General features: G+C 39.1%; 1 protein-coding gene across 5 annotated transcripts in view; it reads right to left on the reverse strand.

Annotated features, from left to right (window-relative positions):
* Nucleotides 1-19897, reverse strand: part of CRACD (capping protein inhibiting regulator of actin dynamics) — a 290463-nt gene extending 270566 nt beyond the window's left edge. For 3 of the 5 annotated variants that reach the window (XM_045473978.1, XM_045473982.1, XM_045473974.1), the window contains exons 1-2: nt 19771-19897; nt 19045-19136 (exon numbers count right to left, since the gene is read on the reverse strand). The gene's annotated coding sequence lies outside the window, so the exon portion shown is untranslated. Of the gene's footprint in view, nt 1-15501; nt 15591-16150; nt 16236-19044; nt 19137-19770 lie in introns of those variants that run through there. The other 2 variants (XM_045473975.1, XM_045473976.1) reach the window with 2 other exon arrangements.
* Nucleotides 19898-20792: the final 895 nt, after the last annotated feature.

Consider the following 20792-nt stretch of genomic DNA (forward strand, 5'->3'; position numbering starts at 1 on the left):
ACTTGCATGCATGCTCTTTCTCTCTTTTTCTCTTTCTCTCAAAATAAACATTTTTTTAAAAATCTTCAACAAAATACTAGCAAACAGAATTCAGCAGCATATTAAAAAGATTATACACCTTGATCAAGTAGGATTTATTCCTAGAATGCAAGGATGGTTCACCATATAAAAACTGAGCAATGTAATATGTCACATCAATAAAATGAAGAAAAAAATACCACATGATCATCTCAATTGATGCAGGAAAAAAATATCTAACAAAACTCAACATCTTTTCATGATAAAAACACTCAACAAAATAGAAATAGAAGGAAACTATCTCAAATTAATAAAAGTCATATATTAAAAAAAAAAAAAACTCACAGCCGAGTTTTTTGTTCCACAGAAACAGAGATCACCAATAGTACTGGACTACTCCTCAGCTGGCCCCTCCATGAAAGTTTGGGAAAGGAAGGGAGAATTCTTATGTTCTGATTTTAGAATTCCAAATTTAGAGTGATTAGAAAAATAAAGCAGTGTTTTTATTTCCACTAAAAAAAACCTCATAGCAAACATCATACTCAATGGTGAAAGACTGAAAGTCTTTCCTCTAAAATCAGGAACAAAGTAAGATATTTGTTTTTATTAAGTCTATTCAACATAGTACTGGAAATTCTAGCCAGAGCAATTAGGCAAGAAAAAGAAATAAAAAGTATCCAAATTGAAAAGGAAGGAGTGAAATTATTTCTGTTTGCAGACGATGTGATCTTATATGTAGAAAATCCCAAAGACTCCAAACACTCACACACACACACACACACACACACACACACACAAACACACACACACAAAGGTGTTAAGATAGATGAATTCAGCAGAGTAACAGGATACAAAGTCAACACAAAATTATAAGTTGTGTTTCTACACATAAACAATTAGCCATGTGGAAAGGAAATTACAAAAACAAATCCATTTACAATAGCACCAGAAAGAATAAAATACTTAGGAATTAACCAAAGAGGTAAAAGACTTATACAGTTAAAACTACAGAACAAGCGCACCTGGCTGGCTCAGTCATTACAGCATGTGACTTGATCTCACAGTTATGGGTTCAAGCCCCACGATGGGCATAGATTTTACTTTAAATAAATAAATAAGTAACTACAAAACATTACTTAAAGAAATTAAGGAAGACATAAACAAATGGAAACACGTCACATGTTCATGGGTTGGAAGACTTGGTATTATTAAAAAAAACGTCAGTACTACCCAAAGTAATCTACAGATTCAATGTAATCCCCATTAAAATCCTGAAGGTGTTTTTAGACAGAAATAGAAGAACTCATCCTAAAATTCACATGGAATCTCTGGGGCTGATAATAATCAAAACAATCTTGAAAAAGAAGAACAAAACTGGAGGACACATACTTCCTAATTTCTAAACTTACTACAAAGCTATAGTAATCAAAACAGTGTAGTACTGGCATAAAGAGAGACCTACAAACCAATACAATAAAGTAGAAAGCCCAGAAATAGACTCCTACATATATGGTCAAATGATTCTGACAAGGGTGCTAAGACCAGTCAATGTGGAAAAAAAAAGTCTCAACAAATGGTGCTAGGAAAATTTAACATTCACATGCAAAAGAAGGAAACTAGGTCATTACCTAACACCATATACAAAAATTAACTCAAAACGGATCAAGGACCAAAAAGTAAGAACTAAAACAATAAAACTCTTAAAGAAAACATGGGACAAAAGCTTCAACACGTTGGATTTGGCAACAACTTCAACACCAAAGGCACAGATAACAAAAGACAAAATAGATAAATTGGACTTTGCAAAAATTTTTAAATTCTATACATTGAAAGATACTATCCATAGAATAAAAAGGCAACCCACAGAATAGAAAAAAATTTGCAAATCATATAATGGATAAGGGATTAATACATAGAATACATAGAGAACTTCTAAAATTTAACAACAAAAAGGCAAACAACCCATATAAAAAGCAGACAAAGGACTCTTCTCCAAAAAAGATATAGAAATGGCCAATGAGCACACAAGAAGATGCTCAACATCACTAATCATTAGAGAAATGAAAATCAATCAAAATGACAATTGGACATCACCTCACACTCAGGATGGTTATTATCAAAAAACAAACAAATGAAAAACAAAACAAAACAAAACAGGGGCACCTGGGTGGCTCAGTCGGTTAAGCATCTGACTTTTGATTTCGGCTCAGGTCGTAATCTCACGGTTTGTGGGTTTGAGACCCATGTTGGACTCTGCACTGTCTACACGGAGCCTGCTTGGAATTCTCTCTCTCTCCCTCTCTCTGCCCCTCCCAGACTCATACTTTCTCGCTCTCGCTCTCTCTTACTCTCTCAGGAAAAAAAAAAAAGTGTTGGCAAGGATGTGGAGAAATTGGAACCACTGTGCACTGTTGGCAGTGATGTAAAATGGTAAAGCCACTGCAGAAAACATTATGGCGGCTCCTCAAAAAATTAAAAATGGAATTACCACATGATCCAGCAACTCCACTTCTAGGTCTACACCCACAAGAACTGAAAGCAGGATCTCGAAGAGATATTTGTACACCCATGTTCACAATAGCATTATATACAATAGCTAGGATATGGAAGCAACCCAAGCATCGATCGACAGATGAATGGATAAGCACAATGTGGTACATACGTTGAGTGATACTTCCCTGCTTTTCAAAAGTTTATGTGCCACTTCGCTTTTACAAAAGACCCACATTAATACTTAGTTTCACTAACTTAAAGAAATCTGAAGAGGATTTTTAATTTTACAAAAAAAAAAAAAGGCAAAAAGTAAAAACAGCATTCAGCATTTGTTTTACAGCAAGTGATTATAGAGGCAGCACCCATTCTGAACAGTGAGAGTGGCCCTGCCAAGCTCCTTCCCCAGGAAATACACTCAGCATCTCAGCATCAAGCCTCCATAGCTCTGAACTGTGTCTGTGAACACCCGTGCTTTATTGTAACTTATTTTGTGCATCCATTAGCAAGAGATGTCATAAATCCATGATCAGTAAAGCGTAAGAGGTTATTTTTGGGGTCTGGGAATGCTCAAAATATTTTTCATGTAAATTAATTGTAATTGTTTCTTCACTTTCTGACATTTCAGCTTACAAAGGGTTTCCTAGGAATGCTCTACTTCAGGCAGGAGGAGAAACTTGTATTACCTATTGTAACAAGTAATAACCAGTGAGGATGTGGAGAAATCAGAACGCTTGTGCACTGCTGGTGAAATTTTAAAATGGTATGGTCAGGGACATCTGGGTGGCTCAGTCAGTTTAGCAACTGAGTCTTGATTTCGGCTCAGGTCATGATCCAGCAGTTTGTGGGATTGAGCTCCCCTTCAGGCTTGCACTGACAACACAGAGACTTCCTGGGATTCTCTCCATCCTCTCTCTCTGCCCTCTCCTTCTCTCTCTCTCAAAATAAATAAATAAATAAATAAATAAATAAATAAATAAATAAATAAATAAATAAATAAATAAACATTTTTAAAAAATGGTATGTGAGAATGCAAGCTGGTGCAGCCACTCTGGAAAACAGTATGGAGGTTTCTCAAAAAACTAAAAGTAGAAGTACCCTATGATCCAGCAATGGCACTACTAGGTATTTATCCACGGGATACAGGTGTGCTGTTTCAAAGGGACACATGCACCCCCATGTTTATAGCAGCACTATCAACAATAGCCAAAGTACGGAAAGAGCCCAAATGTCCATCGATGGATGAATGGATAAAGAAGATGTGGTGTATATATATAATGCAGTACTACTCAGCAATCAAAAAGAATGAAATCTTGCCATTTGCAACTACGTGGATGGAACTGGAGGGTATTATGCTAAGCAAAATTAGCCAGTCAGAGAAAGACAAAAATCATATGACTTTACTCATATGAGAACTTTAAGAGACAAAACAGATGAACATAAGGGAAGGGAAATAAAAATAATATAAAAACAGGGAGGGGGACAAAACAGAAGAGACTCATAAATATGGAGAACAAACTGAGGGTTACTGGAGGGGTTGTGGGAGGGGGGATGGGCTAAATGGGTAAGGGGCATTAAGGAACCTGCGCCTGAAATCATTATTGCACTATATGCTAACTAACTTGGATGTAAATTTTAAAAAATAAAAAACAAAATTAAGAATTAAAAAAAAAGAAACCCCCCCAAAAATGGTATGGTCACTGCAGAAAATGATATATGGCAGGACCTCAAAAAGTTAAACACAAAATTACCATATGATTCCAGCAATTTTACTGGCAGGTATATATGCAAAAGAATAGAAAGCAGCCACTCAAAAAGATACTTATTCAAAAAAGTTCATGGCAGTATTATTCACAATTGCCAAAAGGCAGACAACCCAAATGTCCATCAATAGATGAATAAATTTTTTTAAGATGTTATATACATACAATTTTATTCTGCCAAAAAAAGGAATAAGGTCTAATATATGCTACAACATGGATGAATCTTTCAAATATTACACTAAGTGAAGTAAATCAGCCACAAAAGGACAAATATTGTGTGATTCCATTTATATGCAGAACCTATGACAGGCAAATTTCATAGAGACAGAAAGTAAAGTAGAGGTTACCAGGGGATGGGGGGAATGAGGAGTTACTGTGTAACAGGTCAAGAGTTTCTGTTTGGGATGATGAAAAAGTTCTGGAAATGAACAGTGGAGATGGTTGTGTGACATTCTCAGTGTACTTAATACTAATGAACTATACACTTCAAATGGTTAAAATCGTAAACTCATGTTATATATATTTTGCCATAATAAAAATACTTTTTGGGGCACCAGTGGCTCAGTGAATTAAGCATTTGATTTCAACTCAGGGTCATGATCTCATGGTTGTGAGATCAAGCCTCAAGTTGGGCTCCAAGCTGCTTGAGACTCTCTCTCTCTCTCTCTGTCCCTCCCTACTCCCATGTGCACACATGCTCACTCTCTCTCTCTCAAAATAAATAAACATTAAAAAAAAAATAAAACAGGGGCACCTCGGTGGCTCAGTCAGTTAAGCATCTGACTTCGGCTCAGGTCATGATCTCACAGTTTGTAAGAGCCCCACATCAGGCTCTCTGCTGTTAGCACAGAGCCCACTGCAGATCCTGGTTCCCTCTCTCTATGCCCCTTCCCCTCTTGTGCTCTCTCTCTCTCTCTCAAAAATAAACATTCATAAATAAATAAATAATAAAATAAATATATTTTTAACCATTTGAGGGAAAAACCAAGAATACTGAAAATTCAAATATAATAATCAAATACTAGCATGACCTGGTTAGTACAGTGTCCAAACAGAATTCCCCTTTCTCTCTCCCTCCTCCCCTTCCTTCCTTCCTTCCTTCCTTCTTTCCTTTCTTTTTTAGGTCTTTCCTTCTTTCTCAGGTTTTACAGCAAATAACTAAACATTTTGAGGAAGACAGATGCATGAGGGAATTTTAATGAGACTTTCGTTTTAAAAGGATAAATCATATTACAACAGAGACTGGCAGAATGAGGTAATCTATAGCAGGGATTATAAACAACCAGCAGGCAAAACCAAAACCCCAGAAGGTACTTCTATCTTCAGTCAAAGGGAAAATGAAGAAAGAACAAAAATACATGTGCAAGCCCCAAATTTTAAGTCCCTCAGTTCTAGGACAACTCCTTGTAACTATCTTAAAGGATAAGATGAGTTAAATAATTCAGGCAGAGCCAGTTTCACTGGCTGTGAACTACTAGGCAAGGAAACAAAGAAACATAGCCTGGATTCCATGCCAGCAAAGGTCAAGGATCACATCTTACACCATCTCTAAATGTACAGCCTACCACTCTAGCTTCCCAACGCTGCAGACACACTTTGTGGGAAATCAGTTTAAAACTCTCATGGTCCTCAATAGGTAGTTAAGTTCAGATTTCCCAGCCTAATATCTCATAGAAAGAACAAGCCAGTTTCATCCATGTTCTTCTGCTGATTACTGCTCAACTATTTCACATCTCCAAGAAAAAGGTTATGGCCAAAGAAAAATGTTTGCATTCTTTAGCCTTTCACTTGATTTGACAAGGATCATCTATAAACCAAACTTTAAGAAATCAGGATAGACCTAACTTACTAATGATTCTTTAAAAAAAAAAAATCATAATGTCACCGTTATGATTATAACTGGCAGAAATGGTCTCCTAAGATGCATTCCAGCTCTAATTAAAACAGGGCTGTCCCAGAGCTCCCACTTAATTTTAATTTATATTAAAATAACTCAGAAGAGCTATTCGATATATTGAACAACCACCTTAAATCCAGTTGGTTAAATGTTAGCATCTTCCCTTTCCATTAGCCATAGGTTTAAGATGGATAATGTGCTGAGGGAGAGAGGCAGCCCAAGTTACCAACACAAGTGGCCTTTTTTCAGGCCAAAGAAATTGTTTTCTAAAAATGAAATTATGCTGTACTTAGTCAAGCTATTTAAAAGATGGAGTGCTAAAAAGATTCTGTCTATCAATAACCGTATCAGTGGAACTAATCAAAACTGTAAGAACAGCATCTAAAAACTGATTTTAATCAATGTTGAAGAGATTGAACTCCCACAGCTTTTCACTTAATTATACCGAGGATCTGAAAGCTGGAAGAGATTCCAAATATTCTGACAGCTCTTCCACTTCATTCAGAGTTCTCTGGACTACTCTATGCAGAAACAGGACCACTGTTTCACTCCGCTCACTCAGCTTTACTTTTGTTAAAGCACTTACTACAACCTGACATTACATGATATAGTCACATGTTTACTAGTTACTATCCCTCTCCCACCAGAATATCACCTCCATAGCAAGAGGCCCTGTGTGTTTGCTCTTATATCCCACCGCATCAACAACAGCACTTGGCACAGACCAAGCCTTTAGTAACTACTGTATCTGTTTACTGACTGACTGAATAATTCTTGCCCAATACCCTTTTATTTGATAATTTGAGGCCCAGAGGAGTAAAATGACTTGTGCAAGGTCATTAGGCTAACTAGAGGGAAAGCCACACTTAGAACCAGGCCTCTCAAATCCCAGTCATCCCTCCAATGTCAATGCAATTATGCCACTTTGCTTTTGATGGCTTTCCATTACCTTACAAAAAAAAAAAAGTCAGCACTCCTTACCTTTTTCAAATCTCTCCAAATTGTGCCTGACCCACTTTTCTAGTGCTATTTCTGCCACTCCTTTTCACGCCATATGTTCCTGCTACCTCAATATACCATGGCTTCCATGCTTACCTTTCCATCTCCTCCCCATCTATCCAAATTCTCCCCACCCTTCAAGACCCAGCTCAATTATCACTTCCTCTGTAAGCTTCCTCCTTATCTTTCTTTATCCTTCGTCACCAGAATATTCACTTCTTCTTCTCAGTTCCCATGGCATTTTGACCTATTGGAGCACACTTTACATTCTGCATTGTCTTTCTTCTTTATTAGACTGTGAGTTCTTCATTTTTTAAAATATTTTTTTAATTTTATTTTGAGAGAGAGTATGAGCAGGGGAGGGGCAGAGAGAGAAGGAGAGAGAGAGATCCCAAGCAGGCTAAGGTGAAGTACATGTAACCGACTAAGCCATCCAAGCACCCAGCGAGTTCTTCATTTTTATATTTACTAGCAACTCCATAGTGCCTGATATAAACAGCTGATCAAGGGGAAAAGGAAGGAATACAGGGGAGGTGTGCTACCCTTCTATGCTCAGTATGACTCCCAATGTAACAACACCCTCCCAGCATCCCAACTGGCTGCCCCAACGACAAAGGACAAAAGTTAGCTACAGGTAAAAAAAGGGAGGTGACATTAAACAAGACAGCACATGGGAGTGCCTGGGTGTCTCAGTCAGTTGGGTGTCTGACTCTTGGTTTTAGCTCAGGTCATGATCTCATGGTTTGTGAGTTCGAGCCCCGTATTGGGCTCACACTGGCAGTGCAAAAGCCTGCTTGGAATTCTCTCCTCTTCTTTCTGCCCCTCCCCTGCTCATGCACACATGGGCGCTGTACTCTATCAAATAAATAAATAAATAAAATAAACAAACAAACTTTAAAACAATGACAGCACATGAAATCAGCTAGTGAAATGTAGAACACAAATTATATTACATTGTTCTGCAATAATGTAAAAAATGCTACCTTCTTTTCTTAAGTTAACTCTGCAACAAAGTTATTAATACTTTTGCATTCAAGTAATCTGCACTCCCCCAACCTTTGTTCTTTTCATGCTTTACCCATGGTGCCCAGCCCAGGGTGTGTATTCAAGGCATGTCTGCTGACTAAAGATAAACTGGGTTTCCAATGACTCAGGCTGGATGGGATGTGGGTGGTCATGGTGCTTGTAAAAATTAATGATAGGATACTTCATTTAGAATGAAGTAGAGGGACAGGAGGGGGGTGGGTACTTTTCACACCCAGCACTCAGGTCAATTTCAGACCCAAAGGGAAGTGGCACATTGCATGCAGGTGGATACTACCTTACTATCAAAGCTGGAGGAAGGAATGTTTCCTCCTCCCCCTCCCCAACAGCCCAGCCACAGACGGGTAGTCACAATTCAGCCGATGAGAAGCCACTATACTTCCAACTCCCAGTTTACTCCAGTGGACTTTTACTTCATAATTGTCCCTCCCAACACCTCCCTTTCCTCTATGAAAGAGCAGTCCTCTGCTTTGTTCTCCAGTCTTGCCCATGGTACTGCCATAGCTTCCATGTCCCAGACTACAATTCTCTGCTATTGCCAAATAAACACATCCTTTGTTGGTAAAATAAATGGCAGTTTTATTTTTTAAGGTCAACTAATTTTTCATTAAACTTCATACCAGAAGGCATTGTTACTTATTTTGGCCTACTCAAAGGTAACCATTAACAGATTGCGATCTTGTTTTGTTTCTTTATATCTAGGATCAACCGTTTTTTTTTTTTTTTAACAGACAAAATGCATAGAAAGATGGTAATTGGGAAATATTTTTATAAGCCAACCCTCTGGAAGTAAACCTGTATCTTCTTTCAACCTCCACACCACCCCTACTAGCTAGTATGGATGATGAGATTAATTGAAATGTCAGGGGTTCCCTGACAGTCATTGTTCACTAGTTGTCATTAGGTCACTGGTAACAAACTGATAGTGACTTAGAACTGTGTGGGCCAAAAAGAAAGACTAGACCTGAAGGTGCATAAAGTGAACATCTTTAGGATGTTAATTTGAGCTGCCCATGCTGATCAAGAAACAAAAATCTTAACTAGAAATAATAAAGACAACAAATTTGGTCCCAAGGTTTTCTTCTTTTTTATTGCTGCCAATTAAAGACCAGTATGTTTGATTCATCACATCAATAAAAGAAAGGACAAGAACCATATGATTCTCTCAATAGATGCAGAGAAAGCATTAGACAAAATACAGCATCCTTTCTTGATAAAAACCCTGAAGAAAGTAGGGATAGAAGGAGCATACCTCGAGATCATAAAAGTCATATATGAATGACCCAACGCTAATATCATCCTCAATGGGGAAAAACTGAGAGCTTTCCCGCTAAAGTCAGGAACAAGACAGGGATGTTCACTCTCGCCACTGTTATTCAACATAGTATTGGAAGTCTTAGCCTCTGCAATCAGACAACACAAAGAAATAAAAGGCATCCAAATCGGCCAGGAGGAGGTCAAACTTTCACTCTTCGCAGATGACATGATACTCTATATGGAAAACCCAAAAGATTCCACCAAAAAACTGCTAGAATTGATTCACGAATTCAGCAAAGTTGCAGGATATAAAATCAACACACAGAAATTGGTTGCATTTCCATACACCAACAATGAATCAACAGAAAGAGAAATCAAGGAATCAAACCCATTTACAGTTGCACAAAAAAACATAAAATACCTAGGAATAAATCTAACCAAAGAGGTGAAAAATCTATACACTGAAAACTATAGAAAGCTTATGAAAGAAATTGAAGAAGACACCAAAAAAATGGAAAAAGATTCCATGCTCCTGGGTAGGAAGAACAAATATTGTTAAAATGCCAATACTACCCAAAGCAATCTACATATTCAACACAATCCTTATCAACATAACACCAGCATTCTTCACAGAGCTAGAACAAATAATCCTAAAATTTGTATGGAACTAGAAAAGACCCCAAATAGCCAAAGCAATCTTGAAAAAGAAAACCAAAGCAGGAGGCATCACAATTCCAGACTTCAAGCTATACTACAGAGCTGTAATCGTCAAGACAGTATGGTAGTGGCACACAAACAGACACTCAGATCAATGGAACAGAATAGAGAACCCAGAAATGGACCCACAAATGTATAGCCAACTAATCTTTGACAAAGCAGGAAAGAATATCCAATGGAATAAAGACAGCCTCTTCAGCAAGTGGTGCTGGGAAAACTGGACAGCGACATGCAGAAGAATGAACCTGGACCACTTTCTTACACCATACACAAAAATAAACTCAAAATGGATGAAAGACCTCAATGTAAGACAGGAAGGCATCAAAATCCTCGAGGAGAAAGCAGGCAAAAACCTCTTTGATCTTGCCCGCAGCAATTTCTTACTCAACACGAGTCCAGAGGCAAGGGAAACAAAAGCAAAAATGAACTACTGGGACCTCATCAAAATAAAAAGCTTCTGCACGGCGAAGGAAACAATCAGCAAAACTAAAAGGCAACTGATAGAATGGGAGAAGATATTTGCAAATGATATATCAAATAAAGGGTTAGTATCAAAAATCTACAAAGAACTGATCAAACTCAACACCCAAAAAACAAATAATCCAGTGAAGAAATGGGCAAAAGACATGAATAGACACTTCTCCAAAGAAGACATCCAAACAGCCAACCGACACATGAAAAAATGCTCAATATCACTCATCATCAGAGAAATACAAATCAAAACCACAATGATGGCTCACCTCACACCTGTCAGAATGGCTAACATTAACAACTCAGGCAACAATAGATGTTGGCGAGGATGCGGAGAAAGAGGATCTCTTTTGCATTGTTGGTAGCAATGCAAGTTGGTGCAGCCACTCTGGAAAACATATGGACGTTCCTCAAAAAACTAAAAATAGAACTACCCTATGACCCAGCAATTGCACCACTAGGCATTTATCCACGGGATACAGGTGTGCTGTTTCAAAGGGACACATGGACCCCCATGTTTACAGCAGCACTATCGACAATAGCCAAAGTATGGAAAGAGCCCAAATGTCCATCGATGGATGAATGGATAAAGAAGATGTGGTATATATATACAATGGAATATTACTCGGCAATCAAAAAGAGTGAAATTTTGCCATTTGCAACTACGTGGAGGGAAATGAAAGGTATTATGCTAAGTGAAATTAGTCAGAGAAAGAACAAAAATCATGACTTCACTCCTACGAGGACTTTAAGAGACAAAACAGATGAACATAAGGGAAGGGAAACAAAAATAATATAAAAATAGGGAGGGGGACAAAACAGAAGAGACTCATAAATATGGAGAACAAACTGAGGGTTATTGGAGAGGTTGTGGGAGCGGGGGTGGTCTAAATGGGTAAGGGGACTAAGGAATCTACTCCTGAAATCATTATTGCACTATATGCTAATTTGGATGTAAATTTTAAAGAAATTAAATTAAATTTTTAAAAAAAGAGGAAGTCAGGAAGATTCAAAGCATGATAAGGATTCAACACACCATTGGTGACTTGAAGATGTGTGGGTGTGGGGAAGGCACATGATGAAGACACTCTAGAAGCTGAGAAAGGCCCTGAATGACAGCCAACAAAGAAACAGGAACCTCAGTACCACAACCAGTAGGACTAGATTCTACCAGAAATGTGAATGAGCTTGGAAGTATATTATTCCCTAGACTCTCCATCTAAGAGCCCAAAGTGGCTAATATCATCATTTTTGGCTTTGTGAGGCGCTAAGCAGCGAATCCAATTGAGCCTGCTCAGACATCTAACTTACAGAACTCTGAGATAATAAATGAGTGCTGTTTTAAGTTTGAAAAAAAAAAAAGACCAATATGTTCATAAAACTGACAAGAAACCCACATTCTGGGGCCATGGCTTTGTACCAGCCAACTCTGGCTACTTCTTCCTCAACTGGAACATCAGGAGCTTTCAGGGTTAGAAGAGAAAAACTAACACCTCATAGCTATTTCTTCAAAACATAGGCTAAGTAAGCACTTTCTCTTCATTTTAGCTCTTTTCCTCCCCAAAAGTATACAGCCTCAAAATCTTGCTGCTTTGCCCATCAAGGTTTATTCAACACTATCTGAAATTTTTGTAATAAGTACATTTTAAAAGGCCTTTTTAATGAGCACCGTCTTATTTATCTGAGTTACAATGGTTAATGTCTAATATCTTAATGTGTTTTTCTCAGAAGTAAATAAAGCTATAAGGCCTCTGACCTATAGAGGAAGCTAAAACTGAGTCTAAAAATCAACATTATAAGCAAAACAAACTCTCCCGCCTATGTATGTATGCATGTGCATACAATCACACACAAATTGGCATTAACACCTAATATATAATAACTCAAGAACAGATCTTGCAACTTAATGATAATTGCAAGCACTAAATGGTCCTCTAACAGTTCAAAGAGCTCCATCTTCCAGAGCACCTAACCTATTAGCAAGAAGAGATTACAGACAACGGAAAGAACTCAGCTCAGTTACTTAACCTCTGAACCTTAGCCTTCTCATCTGTAAAATGAGGGGCTGGTCTAGAACAGTGCTGAGCAGTAGAATGCAAGCCACAAATGTGAACTGGATATACACTTTTTAATTTTCTAGTAGGCACATTTAAAAAAGCAAAAAGAAACAGGTAGAATTAATTTTAATAATGTTTTATTCAATCTAACATAGCTAAAACTTTCCTTCAACATATAATCAACATTTTGAAAGTATTAATGATGTATTTTACATTCATTTTTCATACCAAGTATTTGAAACCTACCCCACATCTCAATTTGGACAAGCCACATTTCAAAGGCTCAACAGCCACATGGGACCAGTGGCACCATATGAGACAGCACAAATCTAGATGATCTTTGAATTCCTCTCAATACTGGACGTAATTTTAACAAAGGGGAGAAGAGATGTATACATCAAAGTAGACCTAGAAAAACTGTAAGTTTTTAAATTCAGTGAAGTTGGATCTGTAAACAACTGAGTAGGTGGTGTGATCTACTACTTGCAGACTTAACCTGTTCACGTTACCATAGCCACCATCCTACAAACCTACAGAGAGATTAAGCACATTCAGGACAGCGTACAACTGCTTAATGAATGAGACTTCTAGAAAATCCTAACTATGAAAAAACAACTGTTAAAATGAGACTTCAACAGAAACAACACAAGAAAAATAACTGACAACCATGTTATCTTCCACATATTAAGATAATGCTATGAAACACAATTTGCACATGCTTTTGGAATTATTTCTCTAATTACTCAACATCCACTGTTCTAGAAAGAGTCACGCTGCAACTCTCACACTGCCTTGCTTATTAGTCCCTTTGTGATCAATGATCTGCCTTCGCCAGATGGCCAGTCTGGGTTAAGACTACAATATGAGATCAGAGAACAAAGCAAAGCTAACTGGCCTTCCCAGGAACTGAACCTGTGACCCTGACCTCATTATCTCTAGAAAATAGTTAACCCCTCACAAACGTGCCTGGGCAGCTGCATCATAAATAGTGCCAACAAAGTCCACTGCGGCGTCTGTCACAATACTCTGGTAGAGAAAAAGTCGCTCTAAATTTATGAAGAACTTTGCAAAATGAAGAAAATCCTGCATGCTTCCTTTAAAGTAGTCTGGAGTTCAGCAGCAGTGTCTTACTAGCTCTGCTGGATCAGTCATGAGCTTCCCTGAGAACATCAGCTGCGGCCCCCACGTAAGACCACACATGGCTCTATTAAGGGGGTTCAGTTGTACTGATGTTTCCTCTCCCAAAATCAGTGAGCTTGTCCTTTCCTTTCTATGTCTCCTATGTGAGGAAACCATGGGTTAACAACTATATACAAGAATTTTCACAGATTATTTATTGAATCCAGCTTATCTCAGATTTAAATAATAACCAAATTTCTCTATTGCATCCCCTCCCTGCCTGCTCCCCTTTCCCTCTTAGTGCCAGCCAATCCCTCACCAGGTGAGTGGGGTGAGGCCAGTGGACTTCTGGGTGCATTGTTCTTACCTTCCCTGGTAAAAGCCCAACACCTTTTTAGTAAATTGTCCTTCCTTTCTTGTTATTGAGAATAATAACTCTTAGCAGCTGCTTCTTGCTCTTAAATTCTAACAACCTGTCTCTAACGAGCTCAGTACTTACTTCTGATTTAAATATTTCCCTGAAGTGTTTCAGGGACGCTGTTTCTGTATCTTTTCCTTAAACATTTAATATTTAACACAGTACCAGTTTCAGAAGCAAGTTTATCGAAATTTCCACTTAAGCTTCATAGCAGGCTTTTGAAAAATTCTACAAACATCTGGAAGAGCCGGTGAAGATTTTTAAATCTGACTGAAAATATTCATTGTCACATTTCAAATGGAATCACCTTTCCACATGCAAACTTACTACAATATAAAAGCTATGACATATGGTTGGGCTATTTGGCTTCTTAAATGTTTCTGATAACATGTCTCTAGAAGACATTCAACATCTTTTAAAGGTTTTTTCTCCATTTGTTTTATTTCCACAAAGTTACTTCAGAATTTTTTTAATTTATGGATTAAGAGTCTATAATCCTGCACTTCTCATACATCTGTGGAAATCACACATATATGTAAATCTAATATATGCATATGTATCTGCCTCAAAGCTACTAGTATAAATAGTAAATAGTATAAATAAGTTGATTTTGCTCTTCTTATCTCCAAGGATTTTCACATCAAGAATAATAGTACTATCAAAATGTTGTACACCTAAAACTAATAACATTGTATGTCAATTATACTTAAAAAAAACAAAAACAAAAACATAGAACAGTGCAAAATATAATGGTAACCAAGTTTAGTATCGAATTACAACAACCATTCAATAGCTGGAATGTTTCTTGATGCTCACAGAAACTATACCAATTCACTGAAGGGTCAAGTGTTAGACAATAGGAATAACTTAATAAATTAAACATAAGACATAAACTTACTAAATATGGACACATTTCATTAGGGGAAAAACCATTTCTTGAGGGCTAACCTAAGGATGAAATCTGATACTGAACAATAAATAAAATAATATATTCACTTTTATCTCATCTTAACAGAAAATGAAGACTGAGGAACAGAAATGTATGGATTTTCAAACCACATAAATAAACCATGAAACTGCTGTTCTTTGTCTAATATATCAACATGATCTACACAAACTCTGATTTTAAAATTATCAGATCTGAATAGACTAACATCAATTCAACAAATAAACTATTTAAACATACAGTTAAAAGTTTAAAGCTCCATGTACACAGACACTAAAATGCAAAAGGAACATAATTTTATATACCTTTAAGTACCTGGTAGTCATCTTATTTATAAAAGACACTCCTACATGTCAACAGCAGTAGGCAAACCAGACCCTACAAGAGTCTGAATCTGTAAGATGTAAATGTGAAAGAAATAGTGAAATCTGCTTTTCTATTGTCATTTAAAATCATCTATTCGTAAATTCTCAGTACTACTTATAAAACATATTCCCTTATGGCATTCTTTCTTTCTGACAATATTTTTAAAAGAGGAAATTTCCAGAAATAAAATAAAATACTGCTAAAAATTAAGAAGCACTTGCAAAGAACTAAAATAAAAAAAAATTAATAGGGCATTTAGTTGTGCTTCCTTTCAAGTACTTTACAAAATAAATACTTTAACTGCCCAGTGATTTTGAGACAAATCAATATACTATAAAATACTCTTGCAGCTCTTAAGTCTTCATTCTGTGCCTTAACAAAAGCTGGCATTCATTCGTAATGAAGTCTTTTTATAGTTGCACAGCTATTTCATGTCTCTTTTGAAGACATATTAAACCTTTGGGTGCTCAATAAAACTGACCAATTAATTGACTTTATCGTAAAAACCTGAGAAGCTATTCCCAAATATTTACATCAAAGAGCAGACAAAGTCAAAATGAATTACTAGTCTATCCAATGTTTTCTTACTTGACTAAGTTGAAAATTTTCTTCAAGTGGGTCCTTTCAAAGGAAACCACAAAAGATGTACCACAAGGGGTAAATTCTCGATACTGACATTCAAATTTACATAAAAGGAATGATGTATCTACAGAAATCATTGTGACATATCAGAACAGAGTGTGAGGGGCAAGGCAGCAGAGAACTTTGGGGTCAAACAGAACTCAGTGTGAATTCTTGCTTCATCTCTACTAACCTTATGACCTTGGGCAAATTAATAAAACCTCTCTGAGTCTTAATCTCAATTATCAAATGGAAACACAAGGCCAAATTACAGGCTGCTCTGAGCACTAAATTAGATAACATATATAAATAGACTGCTTACCACAGTACCTAAATCATAATAAATACTCAATAAATAAATGCAATTACTAAGAAATGTTTAAGAATCTATTTTCAGTGTAATTTAATATTCAAATTCCAACTGGTGTAAATTATTAAAAGGAAAAATACAAAGATTCATTAGCAGATTTTTCTTTCATTTAACCTGATCATCCATTACGTTAGTGCTTTTCAAACTGCAGGTCCTAGCCCATTAATGGAATCTAAAATCATTTAGTGGTTCTTAACTAGCATCTTTAAATAAGATAGAATAAAAATATAAGAATGCATTGCACATCAGAAGTCTAAGCATTGATTCATGAGGTCCTTTAAACATACTTGTAATGTGTCTGTATACTAGATGGCAATATAAAATTCACCTCTTACTGTACAAAAAACATTAAAATCCACTGCTTTATAATAATGAAAATAAAAATAAGTCGAAGCTGAATGCTTCGTGTGTTCTAGACCTTGTGCTAAACACATACATGATTTCATGTGATCCTTCCAAAAACCCAATAAGGTAGGTACTATTACTTCCACCATTCTACCGATGAGGAAACTGAGACTTAGAGACATTAAGTCACTTGTCAAAGATGCAGTGCTATTAACTGGTAAATCGAGGGTTCAAATTTAGTCACCTGACTCCAGAACCTTCAGTAAGTACTAGGTTGTGAAACATAGGTTTTCCTAATATAAAAGTTATTCAAAAAGTAGATTTTTTCATGAAGCCTAATTTGATAGTGATTTTCTGGAGTACAGTATATCCTGAAAAAGGCAGTGTGACTCAGAGGTGAAAACACTAGGCATGAGATCCAGCTTCTGTCCCTGGCATTGCTGCTTCAGTGGCAAGGAGTTGGCAAGTCATTTAATCTCGCTGTGTCTGGATTTCCTCACCTACAAAACGGGAATGATAATATCTGGCCTGCCTCCCCATAGGCCACTGTGAGAAAGTATATGTACATACAACAAGTGAAATACTCTATGGTGCTACTCAGTTATCTGAGATGATCACTGATACCACCCAAGGGGCCTCACTCTTCATGGAAACATACATCAAATATGATCAAAAAAGGAAGGTTACCAGGCTTTTATAAACTGTATGTGGAAACATTCTGCACAGTTTTGACACATAGCAAGCCTTCAGTAACTGTTCATTAAACTAAAAGAACTAATTCAATCTGTATACATATTTTATCCATTTGTATTTTATTTTTCATCGATTCATTCTTTCCATAACTATTTAAGTTTATTTATTGAGAGACAGAGACAGCACCAGCAGGGAATGGGCACAGAGAGAGGGAGAGAGAGAATCCCAAGCAGGTCCCGCATCTTCAGCGTGGAGCCCAACCTGCGGCTCGAACCCATGAACTGTGAGATCATGACCTGAGCTGAAACCAAGAGCTGGCTGTTTAACCAACTGAGCCACACAGGCACCCCTCTTTCCATAACTATTTATTGAACACCTACTCTATGCCAAATTCGAAATGTGGACTACAAACAAAGACTATAAACTGTCCCTTGCACTGGAGAATTTCACATTAATTTCAATTAATTTTTGTAAAATACAATTTCTTCATCTAGCAATAATAATAGCTTATAGTTATTGTAGTGCTTGATAGTTTAGAAAGAATTATGTGAGCTTTTGTTTCCTGCACCAACTGCCTAAGTATGTCAAGTCAGTATTACTATTTACTGACTCCAAATTCAGTGCTAAGTACGGTCTTTAGAGTGAAAGTTTCTCGATGTCAGAAGTGACCATAAAAATAAGCTTTTGAAGAAAATACATTTTAATACGGGAAAGGGGCAATCTAGTAGCATGATTTTTCTTTCCTTCACATTTGAGAGTTGAAGTAATCTATAGTGCAAACATATCACCTACAGAAGATGCATTTTTCAAAATGTTTCTTTAAAAACTGTGGCTTTGAAATTTCTTCTACAATTTTCTGTTGAATATATTGAACCAGGATTCAGTTTCCTCATAGAATAAAGGAAGCAATAGTGTAGGTGTGTTTCCTTTGTTGACATTTTAAAATTACTCAAAATTGTTGTATTCAGATTTCAAAGTCACATACAATACCAAATAATTGTTAGCCATTTTATACACAATTTAACAACTAGGATAGGTAATTTTTACAGGTGAACACCAATTTACTGACAACTTAATGAACTGAAATTTGCTACACGGTATTTACTAAGACCCGTTTACTAAAATTGCCTTATTCTTTGTATTCTAACCACTCCCTCTTCATCACCACCACCCCCAACATACTCACACTCCCTCACCTACACCAGATCAGTTTCTGGGCCATTATTCGTAAAACCATATTAAAATTTCACAACACATGGTCCTAGTTACTAGGTTCCCCCCCCCACACCCCCCTCCACCTGAGCCAATGTGTCTTTATATACACATTCTCTCTGAAAATCCAGAATTCAGACAATATTACGATGCCTCTTTTCTGAGAACAACAAACATAAAATGTAAACGTTTGCCTTTCTGTTTACTGATAACCATGAATAAAAACCCATACCCCACCTACCGTATCCGTAGGGTTAGGAGGTCCAATCTCACCACTACAGAGCTCTGCAAGAAATGACGGTTACAGGACCAGGAAAACCATCTCAAGAACGCCTGGGAGAAGATAAGGAAAACACATTTTACACCACTGGCACTGTGCAGTCTCCCGGCTCCAGCCCTTGGTAAACAGGGAGAACCTTTGTCTTGCCTCAGCCATCAAACTGGTGGCTCATCAGAATTGGGGCAACAAGAGTTTGTGCGAAATGGCTTGGCAGAGGTTAAACAAAGCAATGCAGCTCCGGCGTGGGGAGAGGGCTGAGCACGGTCAGCGTCCGAGATCGCAGACGGCGAGGTCTCGCTGTGCCCCCTTCGCAGCTGGGACCCGACCCTGGGACCCCGGGACCCCGGGACAGGATGCCGCGGCGCGGGAAGGAGAGAGGGAATTAGAAGATCCCACGCTCTCGGCAAGTTCCCGGGGCGCAGCCCGTCCGCAGGTTCCCTCGCGTGAGATCCAAAGCGGCGCACACCCTGCGCCGGTTCCTTGGGGAGGGTCCGCATCGTACACGCGGGGACACCGCCCCAAATTCCACCGGCCGGCCACACCGAGCCCACGCCCCCAGGGCAAGAGCAAGGTCGGGAATCCCGGGGCGTCGCGGGGGTGCAGCCCGGGGGGTCGCGAGTGCAGGGGGAGAAGCCCGCCCGCTGCCCCCATTGTCTGGCTCTGGCCGCGGGCCGACAGGGCGCTCACCTGAGTCCCCGCCTGGCTCCGTGGCTGGCAGAGCGATTGGACGGCGACCGGCGGTCCCGCGCGGGCGGCGGACGCGACCCAGCCAGCGGCTGCCCCGCAGCACGGGCAACCTCCGCAGCAGCACCAGCAGCGCACCCGCCCCTCAGGCGGCCGCGGCCTCCATTGCTCTCCCCGCCGCCGCCACCGCGCGGCACTGCGCGCCCGGCCCCGCGCGGCGTGGTCACGTGCTCCGCCGGCGCCTCGGGCGCTCGGACCCGCGCCGCCGCCCCGCCCGGTTTCGCCCTGGACCGCCGGCCGCCGCCGGGCACCCGGCGCCCGAGTTCTCGCCCCCGCAGGGAAAGGCGCGCGCGGGACAGCTCCTCTCCCTGGAGGTGCCCAGACAGCGGGAGCCGGCCAAGGGAAGGGTTTGGGATTGGTGAACGCCTTGCCTTCCCAGCACTGCAGGGGATGGCTCGAGGGGCCGCTGAACGCGTGGGGGTCTGAGGTTGCTGTTGGGGGCTCACAGGGAAGCTCGCGTGGGGTGAGAGCCCGGGACCATCAGTCACCACCCCGCCGCGGGCAAAGCAGGCCCCTGGTTAACTGGGTGAGCCGGAGACTAATGCGAGCCACCTGGATTCCAGAGGGAGTTTACCACTACCCCCAACACCGCCCCCGCCCCCGCCGCAGAGGCCCAACCGTGAGAGAGAGCACTGGGACTCCTGAAAGTCAAGCAAGTTGAAAGATGCCACACGAAATAGAAAGGTTCAAAATTGCTTTGCTGAGCCTCTGTACATCAGAACAGAGTGACATTGATTTTAGTTATTGTCCCCAGCCATAATGAAATTAAATCTTGAATTTGATATTTTAAGGAAGCTATGTTAACTTTTCGTCTTGTGTCGTAACTGGGAACACAGACTTTTTCTCCATACTTTTTTTTTTTTTTAGTTTATTTATTTTGAAAGAGACAGAGAGAGAACGAGCAGAGGAGGAGCAGAGAGAAGGGGGACAGAGGAGCCAAAGTGGAATCTGAAGCAGGCTCTGTG

This window comes from Leopardus geoffroyi, chromosome B1 (genome assembly GCF_018350155.1).
Source record: "Leopardus geoffroyi isolate Oge1 chromosome B1, O.geoffroyi_Oge1_pat1.0, whole genome shotgun sequence".
In the NCBI taxonomy this organism is placed as follows: domain Eukaryota; kingdom Metazoa; phylum Chordata; class Mammalia; order Carnivora; family Felidae; genus Leopardus; species Leopardus geoffroyi.